This window comes from Polypterus senegalus, chromosome 1 (genome assembly GCF_016835505.1).
Source record: "Polypterus senegalus isolate Bchr_013 chromosome 1, ASM1683550v1, whole genome shotgun sequence".
Taxonomy (NCBI): domain Eukaryota; kingdom Metazoa; phylum Chordata; class Cladistia; order Polypteriformes; family Polypteridae; genus Polypterus; species Polypterus senegalus.
This window is the reverse complement of record NC_053154.1, coordinates 105,731,196-105,737,195: the sequence shown is the minus strand read 5'-3', so window position 1 is coordinate 105,737,195 and position 6,000 is coordinate 105,731,196.

Genomic DNA, 6,000 nt, shown 5'->3' with positions numbered 1-6,000 from the left:
AAGCATCGATCCTAAGGGGAAAATGGAAGGATTATTACCAAGCCTCAAGCGCAAAAAATAGGAGGGTCAGTGCATCTGCCCAACCCCATTCCCCTAACCCCATTGGTCCTCCAGTTTTAACTTTCTCTATAGTCAAGTTTGGTTGAGTAGGAAAAACAATCATTTTTTACCTTGCCCATCCAGGGACAGTCATAATAGAGTGGGAAGGAGGAAAGGTTTAACTCTTTTTTATCAATTATTCGTCTGGGCTTCAGCAATTCCAGTAATTGATTAAATTCGATATGGCTCCTATTGTATCGGCCTTACCTTTCTCTGTTGTATAAAGTAGTCTCTTGTCTTTAAACTTATATCGCATATATGTATATAATAATAATATAATATATGTATATATATTAAGTGCAAAATTCTTTTCTTTTTTTTTTTTTTTTTTTTTTTTCCTCTTTTAAAGACTATATTGGTAACAGATATCTCTATCTTTTAACCTTAAAGCGCCACTGCATGGGGGCTTGATGTGCTTTGGACGTGCTCTGTCTCTGGGTATGTCAGAGGACTGGGACTGCATGAAGTGGGTTTTAGCCTCACCTGGGGAGGCAAAAAGGGAGGGTGGGGGGTTAAGGGGGGAAGAGAAAGAGAGCAGGCTTGATCTATATCTAATCTATCATCTCAATCTTTATAATTATAACTATCAACGTAATAATAAGCTGCATGGCAACAACCTTGGGGAATAGGAAATTAAGACCTAAACTATTTCACTTCCAGTTAAGACTATAATATGACACCAAAAACTCAGAATCAGTGTCTCCATGATGGGACAGTTAACTTCGTAAGCTGGAATGTTAAAGGCCTGAATCACGAATTAAAGAGAAAGAAAGTACTTTCTCACCTAACAGGTCTAAATGCTAAAATAGTATTTTTACAGGAAACCCACTTACTAAGTAAGGATCAGTTCCGGCTGCAAAAGACTGGACTGGCCAAATGTTCCATTCTAGTTTTACAAAGAAAACTAGAGGGGTGGGAATTCTCATACATAGAACAGTACCATTTGTAGCATCAGATGTAGTATTGGATCCTGAAGGGAGATATGTGATGGTCATGGGAGACTTATCTAACTGTAAAATGATTTTGATAAATGTTTATGCACCTAATGTTGATGATAAGGAATTTATACAAAATTTATTTGCATCCATTCCCAATCTGAACACTCATAAACTTATAATGGCTGGGGGCTTTAATTGTGTTCTAAATCCACTTTTAGATAAGACTTCCTCCACAGGGGAGCGGCAACTAACACCGCAAAGATAATTACAAAGTTTATAACTGATCACAACTTATCAGATCCCTGGAGGTTTTTAAACCCAAATTCAAGAACATATTCTTTCTACTCACCAGTACATCATTGCTACTCAAGGATTGATTACTTCTTTATAGATAATAACTTCTTGCCTAAGATTAAATCTTGTAAATACGATGCTATTGTTATTTCAGACCATGCTCCGATGATCTTGGAGCTGAAATTACTAAGCCCCATACACTCACCCCGCAGATGGCGTCTCAATCCGCTTCTATTAGCTGACGAGAATTGTACTGAATTTATATCCAAACAAATTGAATTCTTTCTAGAGACAAATACATCCCCTGAGATCTCTGCAGGAATACTCTGGGAAACTCTTAAGGCCTTCTTAAGAGGACAGATTATCTCATATCTTTCCCACAGAAATAAATCCGAAGCGAAGAAAGTAGCAGAGATAAAAAGCGAAATTACTAAAATAGATGAAGAACATGCCAGACTACCAAGCGAGACTCTACATAAGAGGAGGCAGGCTCTACATTCAGAATTAAACCTCTTGACAACTAAAGAAACCGAACAACTAATTTACAAATCCAGACATCATTATTATGAACATGGAGAAAGCTAATAAGCTTTTAGCGCAACAAATTCACAAGCAAGATATGCAACGCAATCTCGTAATTACTAACACAAACGGAGATAAAATCATCGAACACAAAAATATAATGTACACTTTTAGAGACTACTATAAATCCCTATATACTACTGAGTTTAAAGAAGACAATATACAATCTAATGCATTTCTGGATAAATTACAGATACCACAAATTGACGCTATTAGTGTGGAGGAGCTCGATAAACCTCTGTCATTATCAGAATTACTGGATGCTATAAAGTCACTCCAAGGTGGAAAAGCAGCAGGCCCTGACGGCTACCCTGCAGAGTTTTACAAGAAATTCTCCGCTCAGCTAGCTCCCCTCCTATTAGCAACATTTACAGAAGCCAGAGATAACCAATCTCTTCCACAAACCTTTCGCCAAGCACTAATCACTGTCTTTCCAAAACAAAATAAGGACTTATTACAATGTGCATCATACAGACCAATTTCACTTCTGAATAACGACGTTAAAATACTCTCTAAAATCATAGCTAGAAGGATGGAGAAAGTGCTCCCTCAGTAATATCACAAGACCAAACTGGATTTATTAGGGGCCGACACTTATCTTCAAATCTTCGACGCCTGTTTAATGTAATATACTCACCAACTAAATCAAACACCCCAGAAATATTATTATCATTGGATGCAGAAAAAGCATTCGACATGATTGAATGGAAATACCTTTTACTATTTTGGAGAAGTTTGGGTTTGGCCCAACATTTGTGCATGGATTAAATTACTGTATACTAACCCAGAAGCTTCAGTTTGCATCAATAACATTTGCTCAGACTACTTTAAACTAGAACGTGGCACAAGACAAGGATGCCCTTTGTCACCACTGCTGTTTGCAATTGCCATTGAACCACTGGCAATACATTGTCGAAATACTGATCAGATAAAGGGGATTAGCAGAGAAGGACTGGAACAGAAAATCTCATTATATGCAGATGACATGGTACTGTATATATCGGACCCAGAAAATTCTGTGCCTGCAGTCTTAGCAGCACTCACAGAATTTCAAAAGCTCTCTGGTCTCAGAATTAATCTGAATAAAAGTGTACTCTTTCCGGTGAATTCGCAAGCATATAATATTAGATTAGACACCCTTCCTTTTATCATTGCAGAACAGTTTAAATACCTCGGGGTAAACATCACAAGTAAACATAAAGCTCTTTATCAACAAAATTTCGTCGTCTGCATGGAAAAAATTAAACAAGACTTGCATAGATGGTCAACCCTTCATCTCACACTAGCTGGAAGAATTAACACTGTTAAGATGAATATTCTTCCTAAGCTCCTTTTTTTATTTCAAAACATACCAATATACATTAATAAATCGTTCTTTAAGCAATTAGATTCAACAATAACCTCATTTATTTGGAATTCTAAACATCCACGCATCAAAAGAGCGACCCTACAAAGACAAAAGGCAGAAGGCGGCATGGCTCTACCTAACTTCCAGTTTTATTACTGGGGGCAAATATACAGTCGATAAGAACCTGGACACAAATAGAAGAACATACACAGGCATGGACCGCAATAGAAGTAAAATCCTGCAGTACTTCTTTGTATTCCTTGCTTTGTGCTCCAATAAACACACGTTATCGGCAATACACTAATAACCCAATTGTGCTCCACTCACTTAGAATCTGGAACCAATGTAGAAAGCATTTTAAGACGGAGAAGCTTCTTTCTGTGGCACCCTGCAAAAGAACCACCTCTTTCAACCCTCACAAACATATGCAGTTTTAATATCTGGAAAAATTTGGAATTAACTTGCTTAGAGATCTTTATATAGACAACGTCTTTGCATCCTATGAACAATTACATTCCAAATTTAACATTCCAGCTACAAATTTCTTTCACTATCTTCAAATCAGGAACTTTGTTAAACAGAACCTTCCAGATTTTCCTCATCTTGCACCCTCATCCACGCTGGAAAAATTATTGCTCAATTTCAAGGAGTTAGACTCCATCTCTACAATATATAAAATCCTTTTACAATCCCTTCCTTTCAAAGATCCAAGAGGACACTGGGAAAATGACCTCTCAATTAATATATCAGAAAAGGAGTGGAAAGTAGCAATGCAGAGAATTCACTCAAGCTCCATATGTGCAAAGCATACAATTATACAACTCAAAATTATATATCGAGCACATCTGTCTCGACTAAAACTCTCAAAATGTTTCCAGGGCATGATCCAACCTGTGAACGCTGCAAAAGCCCCAGCCTCACTAGGTCACATGTTCTGGGCCTGCACCAAATTAACATTATTCTGGACAAAAATTTTTAATTACCTCTCAGACAGTCTTGGACTCACAATCCCTCCTAACCCATTAACAGCTGTGTTTGGGGTTCTTCCAGAGGGTCTTAAAGTGGAGAAAGACAAACAAATTGTGATTGCATTCACTACACTGTTGGCACGCAGACTTATTCTGATAAACTGGAAGAACCCAAACTCTCCTCTTTTAAGTCAGTGGGAAACTGATGTGTTATATTATTTAAAATTGGAAAAATCAAATACTCAGTTAGAGGATCTGTGCAGACTTTTTCAAAACATGGCAGGATCTAATCAGTAATATTTTGAAATGATTTATAAAGCACAGAGAATTTGTTGATTTAGGTATTTTTAAAAGCCTTAAATTTTACACCGTTTGGCTTGCTCTCTCTCTCAAGGGTGGGGATCGATCTGTTCTTAGCATAATTCTTTTTTTTTTTTTTTGTAAAAATGTGATTGCTATGTATTGATTGTAATAAAATTAATAAAATAAAAAAAATAAAAAATAAATAAACTTATATCGCACATTTTAAGAAAGAGGATTATACAATTTATTGATAAGCACAAGGGTTATAGAAATTTGACAACCAAATATATATATATATATATACAGTATATATATATATATATATATATATATATATATATATATGACGTATAAGACAGAATGCAGACAGACAAACATATAACGCAGAGAAGCTGACTGTTCATTTGCTACTTAGAGTTCTAATTTATCTTGGCACAGATAGTTTTATGATACAAAGTGTTTAAAGGTGATGTCTAATGCTGTGTGGAGTTTTTGCTTTTGTTACTGCTCTGGGTTCAAGTGGAGAATTTTTCTTGCATTGGAGTGCACTCTTTTCTTTCCTGCATGATCCTTTGTTTGTGGTGTTCTGTGAGGCTGCTTTCTCAGCTTCCTTTATGTTGTTTAGGTCCTTTGCTGTGTCATCTGGAACATCATAGGGAAAAGAACTACTTTTTTGGAACAAGAGTTTGGATGTTGAAATTCCTTTCTTGAAATAATGGCTGCATCTGAGCCTTTTCAGATTACTGGCACAAAGCTTTGGCTTGGCAGACAGGATCTCAGCCTTCTGGTCCACACAGAGAAAATATTGTCAGTTTAACCTTCCCAAAGAGGTTGCAGCTCATCAGCTTTTAATTTCTGAGATAGAGTTTCCTCAGAGTTCTCACAGAATTCTTCTGCAAAGTCAATCAGTATGTTCCTCTCTCCATGAGAATGTGTGGGTACACTTAGTTTTTAAGAAGGAGTTCTAGCCTCTTGTGATTAAATTAAAGTCACTTCAAGTTACAAAATCAGTGTCTCCTCTTAGGCATGTTCTTCTGTCTATCATAGATGTCATTCCTTGAATTATAGGTTTTTATTTCTGCTTGAGAACCATTTGTGCCTTCTGGCTCAAGAAGTCCCTGCAAAGATGACAGTTCAACTCTGATTTTCACCTTTGTTACCAGATGAAGTTCGGGCAGATCCTGGTACAAGCTAGAGTTCAGTCACTTAGTTGGTATTTTAAGTACAGGATTTGAGCAGCTGTATGTCTGTTAAAGCTGCTCCCTTAATAGGCCTGATGTGCCACTAAAGCCTAGCAGAATGGGCCATTCCCACTTTGTCCTACAATCATCTTCTAGGCACTGTGCCTGAGGGATCACAGCAGGGTGAATCCCAGGACCTGACTAAACCATCCAGTAGGTAGTAGTGATGGACAGTGTGTACAAAGTGCAGGGATTTAATTAGTGCAAGCTTTTTACCAGCACTTACT